Here is a 27,753-nt window from a genome sequence, read left to right on the forward strand (position 1 = left end):
AATTCATTATATCTATCAATCCTTTTGGTGCTAGTCTTTGAAAATTAGGTCTTGCCGTGTTTTATTCCATGGGAAGTCACTATGTTATTACTGGCATAAATCTCACATTTTTTAGTTACAACATAGTGACCGCTACATTCATTGAAAAAATTTGGCACATAAAATATGCACATTCTCATTACTATTACTCCATTCATTTCTTCTAACATTCCAAAATGATCACGTTGCTCATTGATGATAAGAAGACTTTTCAGTGCCCGCTTTTCAGTGTAGACCTTGTCTGCATTCCAATTTCCCAGTAAGTTTCCATGTCACTACGAGTGAAACTCTTACACATTCTGATGGCAACATAGCGACCACCTTAAACCTTGAAAAATCCTGGCACCATGAAATAAAACATATTCTTGTTATCATACTTGATTTATCACATCTTTGATGCATCCAATAGTCCACTAAGTTGACATAGTTTTTTAATGACAGGCAAATTTTTTGGTGTATTCACTTTTGGCACATGGTGTTTTCCATTTGTGAGAGGTTGCAATGTCACTACTGATAGAACTCTTTCCTTTTCTAGTGGTGACATAGTGACCACCAGGACTTTACAAAAATTGACATCATAAAACAAAGCATGCTCCAACTAGTACTTTTCATGATGCCTAACATTTTTACATCCATTATGCCACCAAAATCCACAAAAAGCAATTAAAATTTTGGCACCCGTCTGTTGGAATTTTATCTCACCATGTTTCTATTTTACAATGTTCACAATGTTGTGAAGGATAAGAACCTTACAACTTTTTTTAGCAACATGATGACCATCATAGATCTAAAAGAAGATCTGAAGGTAGGAAACAAATTTGGGAAAAATTAAAAATTAAAAAATCTTACTGAAAGTATATACCCTTTTCAAAATGATTCTCTTGCTCAATTTTCAAAGTAGAGGCATAACACCTAAAAGGTCTACTTAGGGCACAAATTTGGTTTTTAATAGGGTTTTTCCTAGGGTTAACAAAATTTTAAAAGACCAAACCCTAATTTGTAGGATTCATATAGATCTATCTGATTTTCATACATAGTTTTAGGAAAAAATTTGCATTGTGGAAAGTGAGACCATTAGTGGCTCTGTCTAGGGATGATAGACTACTTGTGTCTATGCAAGAATCTAGACACTTTGGTAGAGAAGACGACACACTTGATAAATAATGAAAAATTCTAAGAGAGAAACCACATGAGAAATAACTATGTACAAGGGCTATACAGAACACACAAAGGATTTATAGAATGTATACCAAAAACCTAGACTACTGCTCATAGAAACAAAGATATTTTAAGAAAAATATCTTTTTAAAAATTGTCCATGAACTAGAAATTTAAGAATACCTCTAGTTAAATCCTTCAAAAAATATGAATCTTCACCAGTTTTATCATGAATGTTATATGGGACAAGCCAGATTGGGTCAAACTTACCATTCTTGCCTTTATCTTCTATCCTAGTATTCCATTTCAGTACCATATCACCTATTTCAAATTTTCTCTGAATAGTCCTCTTTTTATATAGATGTTTCATCTATGATTGTAGTTTTATATTGATAATAGAGGAATTTCTTCTTGTTTCTTCTAGCTACAAGATATCATCCATCTTGAGTTGCATTTCATCAATAATATCATCTTCATAAATTTGAACAAATTTATACATTTTCCTTAAGTTGTTCTGTGGAAGTCTAGCCTGTATGCCATAAACTAAATTGAAAGGAGCACATCCAATGGCCTTTTTCATAGTAACCCTATCAGCCCATAGACCTAATGGCAATTTTGAATCCTAGGCCTTCTTGTTCTCTCCTAGAATTCTTTTAATAATTTTCAATATGCTCTTATTTCTTGACTCTACTTGGCCATTCCCCTGTGGATGGTAGGGTGAGGGTGTGGACTCTATAATGCCATATTTCTTGCAAAATTCTTTATATTCTTTAGATCTAAAACACATAGCATTATCAGTCACAATCTTTGGTGGACATCCAAACCTGGTTATGATGTTATTAATAATGAAGTTAGTCACTACTTTACTTGTTGCATTCTTAGTAGGAATTTTTTCAAACCACTTAGTAAAATAATTGGTAGCTACCAGAATGTAGGAATGCCCACCACTGGACTTTTTTGGAATCTCACCATTGAAATCAATTCCCCATTTTTGAAATGGTGTCTATACTTCAATAGGTCTTAATGGTAAATTTATAGAGAATTTTAGCTTCCCACCAAATCTTTGGTAAGCATCACATTTTCTAACAAATTTATGAGCATCTTTGAAGAGTGTTGGCCACCAAAAGCCAGCTTTGAGAACTTTGTGAGGTATGGTCTCAGCCATATATTGACCCCCACATCCACCCTCATGCATATCCCTTAAGATCTTCTTAGACTCAATCTCATCTACACACTTCAAAAATTACTCCCTTGATATCTCTCCACCATAACTGCCCCTGCACTATAACATACCTTATAGACTATAACTTTAGGGATCTTTTCTGATTTTATGTTAATCCTGGTGGGGACCTAATATATTTCAAATAATAAATCATACCCCTATACCAATCAGAAGTATTCATGTCACAAAGATCATCCCTATAATTATCATCAAACTAGTTTTCTTGATTTGCTTCTAAGTGAGGTTCTATAATTAATTTGGCCAAGCCTTGTCCTCTAACCATTTTGGTGATCTAAATATCAATATAGAATTCATGTATTATGTTAATCCATCTACATCTTCTAGTAGATACCTCTTGTTGTGAGAAGATGTCTTCAACAATGGCAGTAGAGACTTCTCCCATTAGATAACACCTAAAGGCCTTCACTCCCTTCACCAGTGCATATGCTTGTTTCTCACTAAAATCATACTTTAATTATGTTGCCTATAATGATTTGCTAAAAAATGCAATAGGTTATTCATAGCCTTCTTCATTTTTCTATAATAGTACTGCAGTAGCAGTTTGAAATGAAGAAAAAGAAAATATATGCATTGGTTTATCACAATTAGGTGCACTAAGAACAAGTGCATCCTTAGTAGCTTGCTTAATTTTTTGGAATGTAATGCTAGGCTCTCCTTCCCATTTTATCTTAAATCCTTTCTTTAACATCTTTGATATAGGCCTACTAATTTCCACAAAATTAGTCACAAAAATTCTAAGAAAAATATTTTTTCCCCAAAAATGACTAAATTACTCTAACACTCTTAGGCCTCCAAATTTTATCTATTGCTTCTACACTTTCAGAATCAATCCTCACTCCATGTTTACCAACTAGATGCCCTAGTATCTTACCCTCTATAGCACCAATTCTACATCTTCTAGAGTTCAAAGAAATACCATACTTAAGGGCTTTGATAAAACTTTCTCTAAATACATATAGTGATCATTCTCATCTTTAGAATAGGTAGTTAGGTCATCCTAATATACAACCAAGAATTTATCAACAATATCAGCAAAAGCCACATCCATTGCAAGTTGAAAAGTAGCCCCAGTATTAGTAAGCCCAAAAGGCATTCTAACATATACATATGTACCCCATGGAGTAGTAAAATCTATTTGAAACTGTTCTAATTCTTTAACAACTACTTGATTATATCCTAAGAATCCATCCATCATAGAAATAAGCTTAGGATAGTGACTTTCTACAGCATGGCCTTCATATTTGGTAGCCCATAATTATCCTTTGATGAAGATATGTTGAGATTCCTAAAGTCAACACATAACCTTATATCTCCATTCTTTTTCCTAACAGGGACTAAATTAGACACCCAAGATAAATGCCTAATAGGTTTAAGGATCCATGCATCTCTTAATTTCATTAGTTCCTCTTACATTTGGGGGCAAGAGTTGGATTAATAGGTCTCTATTTCTGCCTAAAGGGGCTAACATCTATTTTCAATGGGATTTCTTGCTGAAATAAATCCTCTCTATATGCTTTTAGGTCATCATATGACCATGCAAACACATGTCTATATTTTCTTAACATACCAATCAAACCATGACTTATTGTAGGAGACAACTTCTTACCAATATATACCTTCTTAGGTGTTTCTTTAGTTTCTAAATTTATCTCCTCCAGATTCTTAGCATTATGTTCCTTAGTTTCCATTTTGGACCTCTCTTGATTATTAAAAATAGTTTCTAAAACAACTAATCCCTTTGAGACTTTGTTATTTTTCAATTGCACAATCTCCTATCCAAAGTCAATATCTCTTCAATCTATATTTTCTACATAGGCTACACAATCAACTTCTTGACCTGACAACATATTCTCACAATTTAGAAATCTTAAAATGTCTCTATCATCTTCAAGTACTTGCCAATTTTGGATATTCTCAAGAATAGAAGGCCTAGTTTAGACTTCAACCTTGGATATAGTAGCAAATGTAATGTCATTAGGATTTATTTCTATATTTTCTAGCAAGTCTACAATCTTATTATTAGTCCTATCCTTCCAAACTATCCCAAATGCATCAAAATATTGAATCATATCCCACACAACATTTCTATATTACTTCAGTCCTGTATTTTTTGACACATAAACATTTCTCACTTGGGATACAACCAACTAGGAATGTCCTATGACATGTAAGCATTTTATCCATGTTTATAGGCTAATCTAAGTCCTAAAAACAAGGCCTCATACTCTGGTATATTATTAGTACAAGGGAAGCTCAATGTAAAAGAGAATTCGTTTGCTACCCCTACAGGAGAAATCAATAAAATACCTACACCAAATCCATCTTTGCAATAGGCACCATCAAAAAAGAGAGTCCACAAATCACCTTTGTATGTCTTTGTATCAACTTCTATTTCTATCAATGATTTATCTTTATCCTTTTTCAAAATCAAAACCTCAGATCGGAATGCATTAACATTTGTATCAACAAAGTTAGTGATGTCATCTTCTATCTCCTCTTCAATCATGTATACACTCTTAGGCTCTTTGTCTACCTTCACTAGGCTCCCATGAATTTGAAAAATGGCAAATGAAAAATCACATTATAAACTCCCATCCATTGTAGCACTCCATTTTCTCTATAGATAATAACATGCCATATTGAGGTGGAATATTTACAACTAGTACACTAATAGTGAGTTCTTTGCCAGGATAAGTCGTCAACTTATATGGAAAAGAATTAATAGTACCTATGAAAATCACTTCTCTTTTGTCCATAGCACAACATCATCCCTAAGTAGTATCAACCTTTAGGCCCAATCCTTTCATTATTTCAAATAGCATAATAGTATCAGAAGCACCAAAATCAATCATGCATTTTTTTAGTGTTTTATCATTTACCAAGATACTCAGGAAAAATGATTCAACATGTCCCAAGCACTAATTTATAGAGCCATCCAAAAATATTTGGAGAATTTGAGACACAATTATTTCAGCTTCCCTTTTCTTGACCTTTCCTTTACTATTTTCCTTAGGAGTATGACTCTTGTTACAATCATATTGCACTTCTTCATTAATACCTCCTACCAATTCTATGGCTTTATTTTGGTGTTCAAGGATTCTTAATAATTTAGATAGAGGGACCTTGATAGTGATCTATGACAAAATAACAAGCATATCTATGGAAGAATCAGAAGGGACATCAATAAGCATACTCTTTTTCTCCTTATCTTTATTAGAAATACTTATAGCACTTTGGTGTTTTTTTTTATTTGCAATGAGAACCTTTGGTATCTTCTCCTCCAACTTTCGAGGAGCATTATTTTGAAACTCAAGAACCTTGGTATTTTCCATCTTCTTTGGTTCCAATTTTTTGCTAATAACTTTGGCCTTTAGATCAAGAACCTCTATAGGTTTCACACCCTCCCTTTTCTAAGGATCAACCCTTTTAATAAACATACTAGCCACCTTGCCACTATCAACTTTCTGAGCCATATTTATAGTTTGTACCTAAGCTATCATGTTGGTAGTAATTTGATCAACTTATTACCTAGAAAGCTTCCTTAATATTACTTCTTCCCTAGTAGTTGTCATGTTACACACATTTTCCTCAACATCACTTTCATTGGAAAATACCTACTGTCGCATATCATTCTAAAATTGCCTTTGCTCATTAACATCTTTGTCATAATCTTCATAGTCAGAATAATCATAATGTGACTCAAACATATTGCACCCCACATCATAACTATTTTCGTCATACTCCTGCTTCTCTTCTATCTTAGTCTAATTTCTAGAACATGACAAAGCTACTGTACAATATTTAGGAGCATGGGACAATTGACAAGCAATACACCATGTGGGTTTAACAGTGGACTCAGGATCATCTAGCACATTCATAGAATTTCTAGATAAGGGATCAAGGATCACCTTATTATTGATTTTCTTTGTAGGAGGAACACTAGGCTAACCATCCTTCTAAGCAATATGATAAAGGAAATTTTGCAACCTATTATGCATATTGAAATTGGATTGATAAGGGGCCTTGTTTTCAATGGGATTTCTATCAATCTTAGCTTGAGGATGATTTAAACCTTTTATGGAATTTAACATTTGACTCATCTGACTATGATCTTTCTTTCTACCAATTATAGGCTTGTGTTCTTCCTTTCTACTTCTCTTACTCCCATACAGTCTAGGATCCTCTCTTTTTCTTTCTAGCATTCTTGAGATTCTCAAAATATTTTCTATATTTATAACAATTCTAAAATCATCTCTTAGGGCCCTAGGTTCCTTATCCATAAGTTGGTATGCCATTTTACCATCAAAAGCATTTAAGTAACTAATCATACATATCTTGTCATCAACTCACATCGCTTGCATCAGCTTGTACATCCTCTTCTGAAATCTAGTGTTGAAATCAATGAAAATTCATTATGTAACTTCTTAATATTATTGAATTTACCTAAGATATAACTTGGGCTCTACTTATCACCATATTTCTCCTTGAAAAAAATTCAATATCTTTCTAGTTTATAATAGATAATTTAGAAAGCCTCTTGAACCACTCTCTAGCATCTTTAATTAATGACTGAACAAATATCTTCATGATAACATATTCAGCCTCAACCTCATAGTCACTCATCATGTCAAGAAAATTCCTCAAATATTCCTCACAAGTGATAGCATTATCCCCAAAGCACTTAGGCAACCTTTTCTTCATTTCTTGTGGAATGGAGTTAGGGAATCCAATGATTCCATCAAAACGTATCTACCTATAACCTTCTAACTGAATAGGTCTCCTTTGTAGGTTAATCTTGAGGTTACTAACAACACTTCTTTCATTTTTATTCAAAGTATTACTAGTACTAGCATTTGCAACAATTTTTTAAAGATAGATTTTCTGTAAGACAAGAAAGAAGTAGACAACTTAATAGTATTTTGATTTGCATCATTTGATCTATTTTTAGCATTATCTTTAGGTATAGCTTCCAATTACTTCCTAGCATTTTCTAGGAATTTAATCTTATTATTCATCTCAGCTATGGCTGCCTCATTTTTTGCAATTTTGTAATCTCTTAGCTAAAGCATCTTTCTCCTTCCTCATCTTCTCCAATTCAATATTAGAATGTGACATATGATGATGCATCTAAACCATCTTTACTAGTTCCATGATCTTAATACCAACTTCCTTTTGTTTTCCCTTATCCTTAACATCAACAAAATGCTCTACATCTCTTGTTTTGTGGTTTTCAACTTCTAGAGTCTTACAACTTTTAATCTATTGTATTACAAGACCTTATAGATTTACATCTTGACTTTCTAATAACCTTTTCTCTTGCATCCTAAGTTGTTCAACTTGACCTACAATTTCAAGTTGCCAAGCACTAGCTACTATTTCATTTTTCTTTCTTAGGGCAACAATTCTCCTAATTAGTGCCTACTTTTCTTCAAAGGCTTTCAGAATTTTTTCTCCCCCTCCTTTTGAAATTTCCTATCTATGGCCTCTTGCTCTACAAGCTGCAATCTTTAGGTTCCCATTCTCATCAAGATTAGGTTGGAACAAGAGGTTCTCTCATAATTAAAATGATCAGGCTCTAAGTGTCTTGGTCTCACTCTTTTAGGAGAATTGTCTGACATAATGGGACTCCTACTTTCTAGAAAAAGGTCATCACTACTCCTAGCACCCAAACTAGGCACATATGGCTGCATAACCTTCTCCTGATATATTGCTTCATGAGTACTAAAGTAATCCTCATCATACAAACTTGGGTAAAACCTAGAACCTCTGTGAGAGGATTCCCTTTCATTAGCAGAAAATAAAATGTTATTTCACCTCATTACTTCTTCTTGAGAATGATTTTCTTCTTATGTTTGTGCTCCTTTTACAACCCAATTTTTCTTTCCTTTAGGAGGAAGACTAATCTACAACTTAATTTCTAGGTTTTTCTTCACATTTTCTTGGGTATTTTTCATGTTTCCCATGATCTGAAATCTTCTTAAACTTGACACTAGTTAAAACCTTTTCGAGTCACCACCCACCTAGGGTAAAATATAATGCAATAACTTGTTGACCTAAGGAAAATATCATGGGATAATATGAATAAATTTGACACATAAAGAGAAACCAATCACAATTATTCTGGGACTACAACTCTTGTTTGATACATAAGACACTCTATAAGGACTGTACATGTCAGCGTACACCTGTGGCATTTTGGGTTTTCTCTTTTCTTTTAAATTCTCAAGGTTTCTTACTAGAAAAACCCAATAAAACCATGGGTAATTTTCTAAGAACCTAACAAAATTGTAAACTAACACAACCAAATAAACAATAGTAAAATTCACACATAGGTATGCATTGTATACATTCCCCAATAGAGTCACCAATTTTTTTGGCTCTTGAATTAACAGTGACTATTATTACCAAAATACAACAAAATTTATTATGCCTTGAGGTAGCTAGTGCTCATATTTAGCATAATAAACTATGTGTTTAGGCCAAGTTTACAAAGCACAATTACTTCCTACACTTCTGGCTCTGTAGGACCAAGGTGGAAGTACCTTAGGGATTCAAATATTTTCTTGACTCTTACCATTAATCCCTAGAAGTAGTAGATGTGGTCTAATTATTCTAATATATATCTAAAACAAAGATGTGTTATAGTAGCTAACAATAACTCATAAATTCCCAAAGATTAGATTATGACCACCCTTATGCACAATATAGTATTTGATTGATTTAGATTTGAATAAAAAATGGATATATGTAGCAAAATTTACTTTAGTTTTTTATTTATTTATATGACTAGTGCCTTGTCCATTATAGTAGAGAGTCAACTATTAGCAGGGTATCTAATTCAAATACATTGTGAATAAATTATATCAACTTTAATCACCAATTCCCATTCTTATGAAATATCCTTCTTATAAAATTACAGACCCTATTGATTCATTAAAGCACTTCCTTAATTCCTTGAATTAAAAGTAAGAATAGAATCAATATACAACCTATCTAGATTACATTCAATAAATTAAACCTTATTTAATTGATCTGAAAGTAAAAAAATTCATAAAATGGAGATAGAGATTGATAACATAGATATAATTCAAGTACCCATTTGTATTATCCTTTGAAAAGACTGATACAATAACTAATAAAACTCAATGAAACTCAAAATATCTTGCTAATTCTATTATCGATGAAAACACCAAGAGATTACAAAGCCTGAAAGAAAAATTAGAAAACTACACATAAAAGTGGACCGTCTGTAGTTTTGAACAAGGAAAAATTACAAAATTCATAGGCCCTTTCTCTATCCTTGGGATCTCACTTATATAGGGTGAGATGCAACAAGCTTCAGGTAGAGAGAACTAATAGCTATCCTTAGGATAAAATATTTACATCATTACTATCACAAAAGACAAAGAAATGTACAACAAGAAAAACTTAACATCATAATATTCCTTTATGGGACGATTTTTCTATTACACCTATTGTGATACTTTCTTTGTTTGATGAAAAAGTTGATGATTGGCTTTATTGTTGTTGTGGGTCCTTACAAGATGTAGCTAATGGAATTGATAGTAATTTTTCTAACTTTGATTTGTACAAGCTCAATTCAATTTGAGGATCCCCCTTAATGTCATCATGAACTAATAAAACAACATTTATTTTTATTTCCTCTTCTACCATGTCATCAGTCTAGGCTTCTGTGCCTACAATTACAATTGGTTGCTCATTTTTATCTTCTTCTTTCCTTTGATCTCTTGATGATTTGTTAATAATTTGTACCTCATCTTGCTCCATCTCATCATCATAACTTTCAACTTCTTCTAACTACTCACCATGAGTGATATCTATTATCCATTTTTCAAAATGGATGTCATCTGGCCAATCAAATTGTAAAACATCTTGCTACTTCTTAATTATATATTCAATATTTTTATCAATTTTAGCAAAGTGTCTTCTCAAAGAATTAAAGAATGACAACACTTTTACAATTTCTTCAGTTGTGGCTGCCCACCACACATTTCCTTTCTCATTAATAACTCTATTTATCCTTAAATAGAATAAGCCATTCACTTCTTGGGTCCATTTCTCTCTATTTTTTACTCTATTCTATCTATCTATAGCATGTGGGAATAAATCAAATTTGACACTCTTATATTTATCCCAAAAATTAACAATCCTCTTTTTCAACTCAACTCTCCTATCATCAATATTGGAGAGGTCATGGACAATATCATAATTTTTCTCTATATGCTGATTAGATGAACAAATCATAGAAAAACATAAAAATGATGACCTCTTTACTCCTCCTAATCCATTTATTTACAATTGGCTTTAAAGCTTGATCATTTTCCTTTATCTCATCCCACACATTTATTGTTTTTCCCAATTTCTCATAGAATGAGGGCCAATCAAGTTTATCAAACAAATACATGAGGGCTTTCCTCAACTTATCCTCATATCATACTTCTAGCTTCACATGCAATGCCCATAGTTTACTTTTGTCCTCTTCAAAATCCTCTCAAAATCCTCTGCAGTATAATACTATGGCCTCTGTGTTTTATCTAGTATCTCAATGAGAGGAGTGGATTTGATAGGCTCCACTGGTGTGCAAGGGTAGGTAATCCTTGGCCTAGTGGATCATCCCATCACTTTATTCTTAAGCTCAATTCTCCTTTGAACTTCTTGATTGTATGCTTCCAAAACCTTTTCATACTTATCTTTAGATTCCAACCTTGCCTTTTCATCTCTTTCAATAGTGGTTAAAGTCAAGTTGGATACTCTGGCACCTAGGTGTGCAACTTCTATACTAGTAGTTTCTTCCACTCTCTTCATAATCAGGCTACCTATCAATCTAGTATGGGTTTAATAAAATCCATCAATGCCTTGGGGATTCTGGGATTGTCCATTAATATGAGGTACCTTAGCCTTGAAGCAAAATACCTATCAAACCTAGCAAACTAGTCACTTTTGCATCCCAGGTCATGTCTGCACTCCACAATTGGACTGGTAGATCTTCTTCTCCATACTTTCTATTTAAAATCATCTCCTTCTCAAAATATGTAACCCCTGTAAATAGGAACATGTGCATTAACAGTGAATAATGGCCAAAAATTATTTCCACCTTGCCCTTTGCAATTCCAATTAACTCTTTATGAATTCCTCCACCAAGTAGGATGCAAAATAAAATAAAAATATCAACACCAAAAGGGGAAATTTGGACCATCATATACAAAATATTTATAGGCATGAAATTCTATTCATCCTTACCAAAAATCCTATACAGAGTCATATATATTTCTATGGCCCTAGAAGTGAAAAATTCCTTTTTAAAAGGTTCCCTAGTAGATATTGTGACTACTAGAAAATATCTAATTGAATGTATGTGTGTCCTCAGTCCACCCAGCCTGATCTTATCCTTCTTAGATGAGTATTCTTTTTCTAGTCATAGTAGGTCAATGGGTATATGATAATCTAAAAATGGTTATAGGCCAAAAAATTCTCAAATTTCTTCGAGATATATTCTAACCAGGCATTCACCATCCATTATTTTCACTACCCTAGCTACTGGGTCATAATTTTGGACAATGGCCATTAGCATGCCATAATCCATAAAAACACTAGGGACCACAAGTTTTCCCAAACCAAAATTCTAGATGTTTTTGTGGGCATAAAACAATTTTCTTTCTAAGAATCATTTTTAAAAAGATGGAGCCATGTTTTGGCAATGGTAACATCTCTAATCCAATTCCATCTATCAAACAACTCATCTGCAATCTTGAGTCTAGGGTTTATAGAAATTAGCTTTTCCATTTTGGCAAACTCATTTGTGGACTTAGGTAATAATTAAAGAAGGTCATCATGCATGTTTCTATTAGCATAATCTACCTATCCCAAGAATACTTTCTTTGGAGGCATGATGGATAAGAATTGTAGAATACTAGAATAATTTGATATATATGGTGAATTGAAAAACTCACTTCGTTCTTCACTACTCTTTCACTAGAATTTTGCAACACAATGTAAATACTGCAAATTCTTTCGCATTTTAATCACACAAAGCATAATTCCTCAATGGCTTTGAGCTCTGTGAAAGTTTGGAATTTGTTTGTGTAGAGAACTAATGGTGAGATCTTTGCATTATACTCTATTTATGGCTTGTATAGGAAGCCCTCAATCTTCATAAATGAATTGTAAGGAGAAATAGGGTGGTATCAACTTCTATTCTAAAAACACACCATTGGTTTTGAAAAATCTATGATCTAGGAACAAAATTATGAATGACAAAGTTTCCACTTGCTAGGTTGGTAGCCAACCTAATAAAATTTCTCCAAGTAGGCCTTTCTCTCTACTGTTGGCAACTTGATCTAGACCCATTGATGCTCATGAACATGTGTTTCACTCTCGCTATGCCGCTATGCATAAATATCGAGTAAGTTTTGTATGTAACATAGAGACCATCATTGATTCATCCTTGATCTGATAATGTGTATTTCACAAGTGTTTTAATGTAATTGTGGTGGGTCCTTTTGTTTTCTTTTGGTCACCATATTGCATGCACTAAACATCAAGTGAGTTTCCATAGCAACAAGATGACCACCATAGATGCATCTTCAATATGACAATTGGAATCAACATGTATCTTTTTATGAGTGTGGGTCCACATAGCATATGACATCAGCTTTCCCTTGACATGCTGGCATAGTCATTATAGCTATCAATACTTTTGGCATTACTCTTTCAAAATTAGGGCTCATCATGTTTTATTTCATAGGAAGTCGTTGTGTCGTTATTGGCATAAATCTCACATTTCTCAGTCACGACATAGTGACCACCCACTAGTACATTTGCACTTGTTTTTCTACCAAAATTTTTGACCAAAACTATAAATCTTTTCTTTTTTTTTCATTACCACATTGGTTGAAAATAAAAATTATATACCTATTTTCATCAAAATTTTGACCAACTTAAGTTTTCCCAAGTTGAAAATATCCTACGTTTTTCCAAGCTAGTCAAAATTTTGACCAACTTGGGGCATAACAAGGAAAATTTGGGCTTATAGTTGTATAGTGTCATGCAAAAATAGTGTTATTTCATTCACGTGTTGGCATCATGGAAATTTGCAGTTAATTTTAGGGCTCATTTTTGTCCCATGTTGGGTATCATGGAAACTCATGGCTAGTTTTCATATTGTAGTGATCGATCACTAGATGAAGATTAAAGGTTTTTGCATCCATTATAGGTTGGAGGAAGATTAATGGTTTTTGCATCCGTTATAGGTTGGAGAAAGATTATACATGTCATTCTTGTGTTGGTATCATGAAAATTTGTGGCTAATTTTAGGGCTCATTTTTTGTGTGTGTTGGGTATCATGGAAACTCGTGGCTAGTGTTCATATTGTAGTGATCAATTGACGGAGGAAGATTAAAGGTTTTTCACCTATCATTTAATAATTCTATCAATTTTGAGGCATGTGCATAGGGGAAAGTTTAGTTTAGTTTTGTGCATAAGGGAAAGTTGTTTATATTATATGTTTTATGTTATTTCTTTACTATTTCATATATGTCAACTATGCTTGGGAAAACTACCCTTGCTTTTGTAGCTTATGGCTATGGGTATCAATCTATTTTCTTATTAACTTAGTCCTACTCCTATGATTTTCTCCTGCTTGTACCTATACCCATGATTATTCCTTTGCCTATGCCTTTTTCATTTTCCTTGAATGATTCTACTCTTAAACTCTAAAAATTCTAATTACAACACTCAGAGGATGTTTAAAATATCATATGAGGTATGATTTTTTTGTCTATATAGAACTGTAAAGAAACTTGACACATGTTGATTTCTATGTTTCAAAATGTTTTTTTTGTACAACTTGGTTGAGCAAAATCTATTAGTCGTAACTTAGAAAATATGCACTTATTAGGGATAAAAAAGTAATCATTAGCCCGAAAGAACTACAATGTAGTGCTTACTATGAATTTGCATTGGCCTATAAGTTTTTAGTAGTAATCTCTTTAATAAAAATAAATGAATAGAAAAAATAATATGTCCTTATTAGATGTCCTATAAACTATGTATGGATATTCTTAGATTGATAATCTTTAATTCAAGGTGAATGACTAATATAATACTTTTATTTTTAATTGCCCCAATTGGATGATGATAGAAAATATAGAGAGAATTTTAGAACACTTAGTTATGACAAGCACTAAGTAAGCCTAATAGGGCAATGAAATACTAATGAAAAATATTGAACATCAAAGGTAGACTTAATAAGCTAATAGTTGCATGGTATTGAGAAAACTCACTTTCTTACTTAGATAGGTAGCTATGAACATAAATTTCATAGCTAGTTGGGTAGTCCCTCAACTTGAAGCAACTAGAATTGTCGTGGACTTCGTTGTCACAAATATTTATACTTTTGGTTGATCTAGAAAGTGATACACTAAGAACTTGTAGTCATATCAAATATGGGTGTTGTTTAAATGGTTCTATGTTCTATTCCTTATTCTAGTTGCTCGTCAAAGTGGCATTTGAGTTCTAACAATAGATAGTTTCCTTACTTGGGAAACATCTACAACTCAAGAAATCAAAGAAACATTGTTGCTTAGAGAACTTTAGAAGGTCAACAAGTAAAGAAATCCATATATATATCCTGATCTATGGAATCTTGATGGAAATGTTCTTGAATTACCACATCATTGATGGAATTTATTTTCTTTGTTACTACTAATTCAATACCTTTGGCAGAAATATTGTACTTGTAAATATTTTGGGAGATCTTGTATTTGGATTTGGCCTAATTTACTTTTTTACCAAGTCTAAAATGGTTTTGAGAAATGGTCCCATAACTATGTGAAATAATGTGAGCTTGTTTGTTCTTTGGATGACTGGATGAATTAGTTTGTCTATCTATGGATTTATGGATGGTATATAGTTGAACTATAAGTTTGTGTCCATTCTTCCTTCACACTACTGAAAATGTGACAGGAGATTTGGGTATGTATCTCATGTTATATGATTAGATTTTTCATTAACTTTGGTGTGAGGTAGAGAATGTGTTATTTTAGAAATTCTATTAACAATAACAAAATCCATTTTGTGTCCTCTATAATTCGAAAGAAGGTAGGTATGTTAACGAGAAATAAAAGACTAATGTTATGTGAATATTTTATTAGATAATAGATAATCTTATTTTGTGCATAACCATGTTGATCTTCATGGGATTACATGTCATCATGCTTGTTCAGGCAATACTATATACAATTTTTTATTCTTATTGCACACTTGCGTCTAATGTCTACTATTTGGCTAGAACCATTTGAGTTGGGGTTTTGTGTGGATCAATGCAACTCTAATGAGAGAAGAAATACTTGTGTTATGTGAATATTTTATTGCAATGTAAGTGGACCAATTTGTGGTGCCAAAAAGATGACACCTTATTTTTTTCTAGTTTTAAAAAGTGCGTACGCTCTATAGTGCACACATGCTATGGCTTGGGTATCCCAAGCCATAGCATGTACACACTATAGTGGATATGCAATATAGTGCATACATCCATTTCAAAATAATTTTTTTTATAAAGTGCATACACACTATTGAGAATCAAATTTAAAAAGCTTTAAATAGTGTGTGTGCGCTATAGCGCACATGCACTATAGGGTGCACATGCTATTCAAAGCTTTGCATTCTACCAAGCCTAAGGTTTGGTTTTGCCTTGGGGATCCAACAAAAAGGTTTGGAGTTTGTAAACTAGTCTGAGACATGTGATTTTGTAAACATACAAAAAATGATTGATTTTTCTTGTGTGCTCTCCTTCAAGTTTCCTTGTGGTTGAGCATCGATAAAATCATGTTACATGACATTGTAGCTCTCTGTGTTAGCTATATAACCATATAATTTATTTTTTATTTGAACTATTGCAAGCCTTTCATCTATAATTTCTTTTGAATGTATGTTCATTTTTTGTCAAAAACCAATATGTACTAACTACACTATAAATTTTAGCTCGTTCATCAAATTTTGCAACAACTTAGTTTTTAAGAAACTAGAGTCCATTCTATACACTTTGAAAAAAAGAAGTTTTGATTTTAGATTAGTTTTCAATTATTTCTAGGGGGAGCACATAGATATTTCACATTTTTGGGATGTGTCTAATTAAAAAATTCATTAAAAAAAAATACACATTATAAAATTACCCAAAAGATATAGGATAAACTTCATATTGTTAGGTAACTTTTGACCAGAGTGATTAAAGAATTTCAAAGAAAAAGTTAAAATTTTAGGGGGTCCACACTTTGTACAATGTTATGTTTGTTTGGAATAAACAATGCCACTTTTTGTGGCCCCCTTTTTTGAGGACCTAAAACTAAACCATTTTGAAAAAAAAATAGTAATTTAGAAACTAGATTCAAAGGACTACTACTTTTATTTTTGTCATATCTTAAAATTTTGAGTGTAACTATCTTCAAATTCTTGTTGAAGTTTAGAAATTACTGATTTCAAAAAAAAGGTGTCCACTTATACCCCCTTTTGGCACCATAACTTGGTGCACTTAAATTGTAGTCTTTTCTTCTGTATAATCCTATTGATCTTCTAGGGATTTCTTGACACCATGTTAATACTGTATACAATCCATTATTTTGCTTCTCTTGCTTACTCCTAATATTTTTTGGTATTGTTTTGTGATGATGCTCCACAGAGTCATTTGAGTTGGGTTTTTATATTAATTTCATGATGTTGGGATCATAAGTTTTTAATTAAAATTTCTACTGAGTAAAGAATTTTTGTTATCCATGGGCTTTAGATGCAAGGCTTCATCCACAAGTTGTGTATTGTGCATATGTATTAGAGGTTCACACTTAAAAGGAAAACCTATTGAAGATTTATGGAAACCTAATTAGAAAAACAGAAGCAGAGAAGGTATCATTGAATCAAACAATTTGTTCCCATTCAATGTCTTTTACTGCTTCTCATGCCTATATAATTGGATAGATAGATATTTTGTGATTATGAAATCTATCTATTCACATTTTTCATGTTAATGTCACCATTATAGGTTCTAATAGAATTGAACCACAATGCACACATGATACATCAATAGGAATCACATCTTCCCTAGGAGCTCATGAAATCTATTACACCTTTAAAGATCTAGAATTATCCACTTCCACAAATACCATGAAGAAAAAACATTAATATAAATACCTTCAAGTATTTTCAAATATAGGAAAGCATAAATTCATTTAGAATCAACAATGTTAAGAAAACTAATCAATTAAGGTGACATGTATTTTATTCAGTTGACCCTCCTTATCCCTATTACTCTACTCCATTTTTACAAATCCTCATAAAATAAATTCCCTCGGGAACCTGAATTCTAAACCCTATTTCTACATTTACAAAGGCAAGAATACCTATCTCTATTTTCATATAGTTTATTGAATGTTTTTGACTACTTTAGACAAAGGTTAGGTAATTGTGATATGGCTATTTTTTAGCCAATTTTATGTTCCAAGAATCACATCAAAGGGTTCCAGTGCATGGCATGTTCATTAGCATGCTTAGATGTTAGGTATGGTGGTATTTATCATAATAGTGTTAATGGAATCTTCCTTGAACATATCCCTTTGACTAAAATGCCTTTTGGGTGGCATATTACTTCTGTATTGAAATATTTGGGTGGGATTGATCAGCTATGAAAGCATTATTGGTACACAACATTGTGGTTTCACTTTCTGGTGGGCAATTTGGGATTATTCTTTTTGTCTTTGTGGTGTGTGTATCTATTTGTTGGTTCATTACTTATTAGATTTTGGGAAAATGAGGTTGTTAGATAATGATGAGTGGAAATATAATGTGTCAAATAAAGGAGATTCACAGATATACATTTTATTAGAAAGACTTTTTCAGAATGGATTTAGTTTTGAGTTTGTGTAAATTTTGGGAGAGCGGACAACCATTTAAATTGGCTATTTGACTCCACAACAACTGCAATCCATTTGTGCTTTCGAAGTATGGTTTCCTCATTATCTAAATCCAATCCATGGATGCTTCTCTATGCTATAGACTATGTATGGCTTATTGCTTTTTCACAAACAAATGCATGAAGTTATCTCTTTCTTTACTACAAACTATGTTACAGAGGTACTTTATAAGAAATATGCCCAATACATAAATAGAACAACATTTTCAATACCTAGGTGGATTAATCATGGATATGGGACTCTAATTTGGGGTGATTAAAACTTTTTTAGTAAATGATATTTCAGGATGGAGGAGATTAATCACAAATTCTTTGTTACTCCCATGACAACTTCTTGTGAATTTTGACTAATTTCCAACTCTCTTATTATCTTATTCTTAGTTATATGCTCGTTAAATTTTTGTTGTGTCTTTTGTGAGATAATGTTCTCCTTCAACCAATAAGGAAACTACTAATTGTCTTATAGAGGTTCCTAGTAACAAATATTCTCAATATTCAAATAGAACAATATTCTCTAATACCTAGAGGGACTAATCACATTATTTATAGGCTGCAATACAAGTTTAGATTTAATATAATTTAAGTAGTGAATATATAGGTTGTCTAATGCCCATAAATTCATGAAGAGTAGCTATGTTTGAAATAGATACATTAAGTTAGGACTCTAGGAGTTTTGAAATAATCAACATGTTCAACTCATATCTGGAATTTGATTTTTCTATAGGTATGAAGCAATAGTTTAACTAGCAAAGTAGGGTTCCAATGATGGTTGAAATCCTTCCAAATCTATACTTCTCCCTACAGCTGATATCCATGTATTTTCCAAACCTAGGTGTTGTCAATTATGGAAAGAAACCACCCAAACCCTAGTTGCTTAGCCCTAAAAATCCCATGTCTCTCCTGAAAGTGGGATAGATAGTTGATGAAAAGGTATGGCCAATTGATGGTGGATAAACTAAAACTTACACTTCCAAATCTATTTTTATTGCTATTGTAATATTAACAATAAACCCCCTTCAAAACAAACCAGATTGGTGTCAGAGAACCTCACACAACCACTTTGGAAAAGGAGACTATGCAGACTTTCAAGACCTTCAAAGCAAATCTAGAGGATGGAATGCACAATCAGGGTAAACAGATTAATTGGAGGGTCCTAGCACCTATGATGACTTTCAAATAGTACAATACATTAGCATATTTGCAGTGTCCTCAAAGGACTACTTTTCATTTTGTAATGTGCTCTTATGGACTAAGAACTTGATTGTTATGGACTAATGATATCCAAGTCTTAAATTGTGTTTAAGATGTCTAGGAGGGGTATTAGGAAACTAGGTGAAAGGCTTTAATAATGAGAAAGGCTCTAATGTTTAATAAAGCCATTTTATGTTTTAATTCACATTTTTAAATCATAATGGCTACTTTAGGAAGTTAGAGGGAATTTTAAACTTCTTATTGCTTTAAGAATGAACTATTCAACTCAATGATGTGAGTTGGTTGAAGTAGCATGGAGAAGTTATCTTGAAGTTTGTTATATATTTTTGTGAAGTCTCTATTACAAGATAGACTAGTATCAGAAAACTGGTGTATTGAATTGGAGAACGAAGAAATAAAACTACTCTATTTTTAGAAAATTGTATGATTCCTAGAATATCAATTGGATTGGTTTGAATTCCTTATCCATTGATAGAGTTTTCTTGATCATTTGACTTTCTATTTGACCAATTTCACAATTGTTTTAAGTTTTCTATTGTGCCAGTAACTGTTACCAGTTAGGTTTTTGTTTAAGTTTATTATTGTAGTAGGGTTCTTGGAGTAATGAATAACATTCCATGAGTATGAAGGCCTAATATTGATGGAATGAATTAATTTAAATTGTATTATAAATGACTAATTGAGCATATAGAAAGTTGGATTGAATAGAAGTGATCACAGGCGAGATAGTGGGAAAAGTTATTGAAGTTGAACACCAAGGTGTAGTAGTGGGTGATCTATCCACTTGAGGCATACATTTTATGCTTTGGAAAATTTGATTATGTAGAGTGACAGGTGATTCAATCACCAATTTGGCTCAAAAGTGTGGAGAACAAGAAGATTCAGGAAGCCCTAGATTATAAGGGTTTGAGGGCACAATTTGGAAATTTCTAGGTTGTAGAGTGCTAGATTCTAATTCCTTTTGGAATTAACCATTTGAAGACATAAGAAGATGCTATATAGGAGTTGGGGTTGATAGGAGATCATTGAGGGTACTTCCGTTGTAAATTAGGTCATTTTTAGGCATTAAAAATAGGCCATCGTTGTTGAACAACTGTGTTGGTCCAAAGTAACTATATTAGGTAATCCATAAATACCATTACCTTGTCAGGTATCTTGGAAGAAGTCTGTGTTATTTAGTTTTTTGTTCTACTACCAGTCTACTAAACAACCTACTAGAATTTTTGAGTAGTTTGATGAAGAGTTGTGTCAATTGGGGGCCTTTGAATTGAATTAGAACCTTAGAACCCTTTAGTCCAATTGTTTTAAAGTTTACAAAACCAAATCCTTCATTTAGGATTCTTGAAGATAGTCCTAACAAATCAAATCCTTGAAGCATTTGATATGATTGATAGGCTAGAGTGCCTAAACCTCTAAAATTTCCAACTTTGATTGTGTTTTGAATAGCTACCACCCTTCTACTACATCACAAATATGCAACTAAAATCTATGCAAATAAAGCTCTTTCTTAGTTCCTTACTGAAATCACCTACAAATCCACTAGGAAAGTTCTTTCCCTTTCATAGGGAATCCCCTTTGTGAAGGTTTGTGCCCTTCACAAGGGCTTTGGAATAATTTTGTTCAACCAACGATAATCGTCCATCAATCCTCCAAAACATGAATGTCAAATGAGCTCCCAAAAAGTCTTTTATTTTATCTTCTAAATCCCACGCCCTACATTGGGAATCAAATACATATGTTATTTAAAAAAAATCCTCCTTACTTCTCCCATGTAGGCATATCCTTCTAAAACAACTTAAAATTACCTTTTAAAGGGTTTTCTTATGGCCCTTTAGAGACCACTTTACAAAGTTACTTAAATATATTCAATGTAATGTTAAATTACATATTTAATTTAACTTGTAACATTAATTTTATTTAAAATGATTCCCTAATCAAATAATTATTAAGTGCATTAGCCATCTATTCCAACGGATAACTGATGCTAAGCGACCAAGGTAGTGCCAAGAAGGTGGCTTACTAAAAACAATAATAATGGACTACTTGTTTGAAACCATCCCCCAAATGTTTCATAGTGCATCTCTTACTAGTATGAGCTCAAAAAAATACTTGTAAATACCAAATAAGGTGAATTGCAAGGTCTTCAAATCCCAAGGAAATCCTAAATCCAACCACATGAGTCTATAGGAACCTTTTGAATGGCCTAACAATCACCAAGTTGTCAGTGTTCAGGAAGGGGACATTACATTATTTATTTTGTAGAAACCTTTTCCATTGACCTATCCCACTAGGTGGACAATAGACAATATCTTCACTTAGTATCCCTTGTTAAGTAATGATAAACCCATTTCTTAGCTATTTGATTCATCATAGAATTTTAATAAACTATGACATTAGAAAAAAATGGGCTACCAAATTTTCATAAAAAAATTTCCTAACAATTATTTAAAATAAATTTACAAGAAGTTATTGAATGATACATTTTAGAGGTTCTACAAGTCAATTTGGTTGAAGGATGTTCAAATTTATCATCATTGATAATATTATTGTCTATATCATCACCAATTACTTCGTAATTCCAGTTTATTAGAAAATATTACCATTGATATGTTAAGAGATGTTAGTACCCTTGTTTCTACACATAACACCTTAGATACTAGTCCTAAACCCTATCTCAAGATTTTTTAAAATATGAATGTCTTCTATGAAGATGCATGTGACTTCACTTGTCAGGAATGAACATTGACCCAACACATCTAGGGAGCTCAATGGCACATAAGAGATTACTTTTTAAATATTAGAACATGTTTGAAAACTATCATTTACATTAAAATTTTGTAGTGCATGCGCTACAGTATTCTAGAGTGTTAATATGGCTACTTTTCTTTTTGAACTTTTGGTACCATGCTTTTTGTAAGTTCCATCATATTTGTTGTATCTTGTTTATGTTTAGCCACATTTTTATCAATATTTATAGGCATTAGATGTTCTTAGGTGGAATATTTTAAAATATTTAAAATATTTTTCAGGTTTAAGGAATATGCATTTGTGGAGATATTGGCATTGGTATAGGTTCAAGAGATAAGACAGTTTGATTTTGGTTAGTTGATGAAGTAGCCAATAGAAAATATGTTTTAAAGAAGATGTTGATTAGATACAACAATTTTGTGGGTCCTCTGGCTTGGATACCTCCCAACATGCATTTTCCTAAAGGTAGGCTTGTCTCGAGAGGAATGGATATAGTTGTTATTGCATGTGATCTAAGCACAACACAAGTTATCCAGACAATGAAGGGCCATCAATTGTAGGTTACCGATATTATTTGGATGATTAGGGTGAAATTTTGTTCTCATTGATTGATTGGTATGGACTTTCTTTTGTTTTCATGATCTTATTTTAAACATCAAGACTTTTTACAAAACAATTAATAGAGGGCTTAAATTAAGGGCCCCTTCTCTGTTGAATATCAATCATGGAACAAAGAAAAATGTTGCATATAATACATGAACCATTTCTGAAGCATACATAGCTAAAGCACAGACTACCCAGAATGAGGAGCCAAAAAAAAGATAGGTCACCAAAACTAGACATAATGTATGAACATTTCAATACATGGGAAAAGCTATACCAAAGACAACATATCAATCTAAATAAAGAACACCTAGATAGAAATAAAATGGCATGGATAACCCTATAAATATGGTAAGCTATAACAAGAATATTGTGGTTAGACACAAAAGCCAGTTACATAGAACTCCAATGGTTAGACACAAAGAATCTTATTAGCAAAATGAGTACTCAAGAAAGTGATTATGGGAATTCCCATTGGTGTGATTGTTGGCATGATATTAGTAGCCTATTTCCTCTGATGTATCATATGGCATAGAAAGTGAATTGAGTAGAAATATTCAAAGTGGTATATCACTTCAGTACAATACTTTTAGAGTCTAAACCTGAGATCTAGGCAGCAATATTGATAGGCAACTCATTGTTATCATTGTTTGATGCCATTAATTTGCACCGTGGATGTATTATTGACTAAGCATTCATAGATATGTTGTATTTGCATCATCTTTTAGTACTGAAATACAAGTTAAATCTTAATATTGTTGCTGAGAGCATCATATACATACATACATACATTCATACATCTATATAGCTACAAAAGCTCCAAAAAAGGTGGGAAAAACTAGGATAGACCCATACAGGAAACAACCTCTTTAAGTCCTTGCAATACATAGGATGTTTGGGACGTCATTTTGATCCAAGGAACGTACCCCCTTGAAACACTGGTAGAATTGGATGGTGTTTTATTTCATCAATTATCCATTCTACTTTATTAGTGTTCTCATATTTATTATTTTTTGTTTTTTGAGAGAATTTGAATTTAGAATCCAGAATTATTTTAGTATAAAATCTACAAGACTTTCTTTGAACACATCCTTTGTTGTTCATGTCACTTCTTGTTACCAATCACAACATTGTCAACCAGTTATTAGGTATAGAGAACATTAACAAGTTTACAAATACATTTTGTATTGCATAAAAGTAAAGAGTGGACAAGAATTGTGATGGTGAGAAATGAAAATTGTAGAAATCTTAATAGACTTTTGAGGATTTCATTTTCACCCATGGTGGATCAATACCAACATCTAGGTAGTTGGTTTCTTCTTAGCAATGTTGCTAATAGCTTCCTTAAATTGTTATTTTCTTGGAGGCTCAAGATTTATGCTGAAGGAAATAACTGGTAGAAAAATTTCACCTTGCTAGTTTATTTCTTCCTCAAATTTCTAAATTTTAGGAACCTTTTTTTAACATTATAGTACATATATGAATTATAATAAATTAGTTGTTCTTCAAATGACATTTTTTTATTACAAATTTTATATTTATCTACTTTCAAATGTGCCAAATTTAACATGAGTCAACACTATCTTTATATAGTGTGTTTTATCAAACATGTGAGGTTGAATATGTTTCCTAATTTTTGGGTGTCTACATGACTATATCTCATAGACAGTCAAGTCATTTTAATGGTTAATTAGGTTTTTCGTTCCTAATTCTAGGTTAATTGTTTAGCTCCACATTACCTTTCCCAATGCATTTTTCCTGAGCTCAAGGAGTGTATCATGTAAGTGTATGGATCATCATTATTTAGTAAGGTTGACTTTTTCCCACATGGCTCTATTTAAGAGCAATGCATGGTATGTGCTCCTACCACTTGGCATGTGTAGATGGGATATCTATGGTGGAAAATTAGTTTTTACTTTGTCATGTTGTGCTTTGCAAGATATGTTTTGTTGATATATTTGTGGTGTTCTCTCAAGCTTTGGCTCTCTTAGAAATGATGGAACATAGCTATTCATCTTGGGATTCTCCCATCTATGGAGATGTTTCAAATTGATAGGCTCCAAAATACCATTATGATTCTTGATGTTGATGCCTAAAATATTATTAATATTATAGTAATACTAGGGTAGGATGGTACTACGAGTATGGACATTCTCAAAACTAGTGCTTTTATTTTTTTAATTTTAAGGATAAACTTAATGTTTACATTCATTGTCTAGCTGTCAAGAGTGGTTCTTAAAAGTAGTTTTCCTTTCTATAGAAAATATTATTTTATATGATGGTTCAAATGAAGGTAGTATGGGAACAAGAGAGTAATAATTTTATTTGATAGTTCAAATGAAGATTTTATAGGCATGGCCGAGTAACCATCTAAAAGCTTGGTGGGAAAACTCATAACCTTGCCCAGGGAGATTTAACTAGTTTATTTTGAAATAGAACTAGTTTTTTTGGGGTTGAGATCTTGCAATGGATGTAGATGGACTATTGGTAATTCTTTTTAATGAGTGTTGGAAATTTCCAATTTTGTTAATTCTTCCTATTATTTCAAAAGATGGTTTGATTTGCACTTTAAAAATTCTCTTTTAAAGAGCCTAGTGTTCAGGTTGCTACTAGTTCTGATTGTAAGGGAGTAGGGGAGGAAATTGGGCGTTGTGTGAAATATGCATTCACTGGGAAAATCTTAGGGGTGTCAGCTTATTGTAGATATGGCTAGGCCCTTGTTTCCACAATATAAACACATTTTTTTGCATGCCAACTTGAGAATGGTGGATTTTGGTATAAATCAATTTTTTGTCCATTTGTGGGGTTAGTTATTAGGCAGTTTAGACACTGCTCATTTTGGTACATGAGTTTTTATTTGATCTGCAATTATTCATCAGAGGCTTACAAGTGTCTAAATTTATCTCTCTCTTGTATTTCATATATAGCTTTAATGAGTTGGGGCCCGATTATAATCCTCCAATTATTAATAAAAATTACAAGTGTGACATTGTTTTTAAAGAATGGTGTATTCTATCTATAGTTGAAATCTTGTACTCTTTAAAATGAAAAACAACTATAGGAATAATTTATTGTCAAAAATTGTGGTTGGCATTGTTTGGGTAGTTCTTATTGATATGCTATATTAAAACAAATGTATTCTATTACAAGATTGATGTTATATGGTTTAGAACGTAATTAGTTTCTTATTCATAATGTATCTATATATGAACATGGTTTAGGTTTGATGTAACTTTTACTATTCCTATAGAGAAAAAGGTCTTAAGTGGCTTGGAAATTGGTGTAGCGATCATGCAAGCTGGTGAACATGCATTGCTTCATGTGGGATGGAAACTAGGATATGGGGAAGAAGACAACTTTTCTTTTCCAAATGTTCCTCCTAAGGCTGATCTCATATATGAGGTTGAGCTTATTGGTTTTAGGAAGTAAAGGAGGTAAGTCTAATTCTTCTCTTCTCACACTAATTGGTCAAGCTATATGTGTAGGCACTAAATGTGTAAGAGTAACAAAGGCTCAAATACTAAATGCTACAAATTGTGTGATTCAATTTCCTTTGGAATGGCTAGTATTAGGGATAGAAAGGGTGAAGGATGCGGTTGTATATCAATGTTAATTCTATTTTGCATCATTCTTAAATCTTAATGCCTTTTAGTAAGATGATAGCCACACTCTGTCTAGTGTTAATTTTGAGTGCTTGTTGCATAATAGACCTAGGTTGAATTCCTACTAGTCTTCCCCTTCAACAAATGCAAATTAGATTGGATACTTATTCCAGCAATCTTGGCAGCTTATAGTTGTAAAAAAAATTGTCTTGTTGTGTAGTTACATTGCAATTTGAAAATTATAATTTTTCTTTTCATTTATTATAAATTTGTTAGGGTAAGGCACTGAGTGACAAGATAATAGAGGAACAGATTGAAGCAACTCATATGACATGTATAGAGGGTAATGCATTTTTTAAAGGAAAACTAGCAGAGGCAATGCAACAATATGAAATGGTGACATATATATTCCTTTTTTGATTCTTATATTTATTATATTCCAAATTACCTAGGTTCAGGTAGTTTTCCTACCTAGCAAACTTTTCCAAGATGTTGTTTTGTGCAAGCCCTAGCGTACATGGGAGATGATTTTATGTTCCAATTATTTGGAAAATATAAGGACATGGAAAATGTTGTTAAGAATCCATGCCATCTCAACATGGCTACATGTTTGTTGAAACTGAATTTTTATGAAGATGTCATTGGCCAGTGTAACATGACATGCATTGTGTAATGGTGTATTGAGTCTTTTTTTTTAATAACACTTGTGATACTTTTGTACCCAATACAATTTGAGGAAAAGGATTCCATAAATTGCAAGTATGGGTCTCCTTTTACCTCTATATCTAGAAGAGATCAAGAAATGGGGCTCAACTCTCTAATTTTCAATTTCCTTATCTACAGGTGTTAGTTGAAGATGAGAACAGTGTGAAGGCTTTATTTAGATGTGGGAAGGAAAAATATTCTCTTGGGTAGATAGATAATGCAAGAGAGGACTTTCAAAACGTTAAGAAACTTTATCCTAAGGATAAGTCAATGGTACGAGAGCTAAATCTCCTTGCACAACATGACAAGGAGATGCATATGAAATAAAAGGAGCTGAATAAGGGCTTGCTTGGCCCAAGGACAGAGCTAAAGCCTAAGAGATTGAACTGGTTCATTATATTTGGCTATGGATTTTATCCATAATAAGAATGGTTTTTAGGGTGAGGAGATCTAAAGATGACTAA

At 32.5% G+C, this 27,753-nt stretch overlaps 1 pseudogene; it reads left to right on the plus strand.

Annotated features, from left to right (window-relative positions):
- The first annotated feature begins 215 nt into the window (after positions 1 to 215).
- On the plus strand, positions 216 to 27,753 carry LOC149547573 (peptidyl-prolyl cis-trans isomerase FKBP42-like; annotated as a pseudogene).

Source organism: Cupressus sempervirens, chromosome 7 (genome assembly GCF_028749045.1).
Source record: "Cupressus sempervirens isolate cs-2001-9-10 chromosome 7, ASM2874904v1, whole genome shotgun sequence".
Classification (NCBI taxonomy): domain Eukaryota; kingdom Viridiplantae; phylum Streptophyta; class Pinopsida; order Cupressales; family Cupressaceae; genus Cupressus; species Cupressus sempervirens.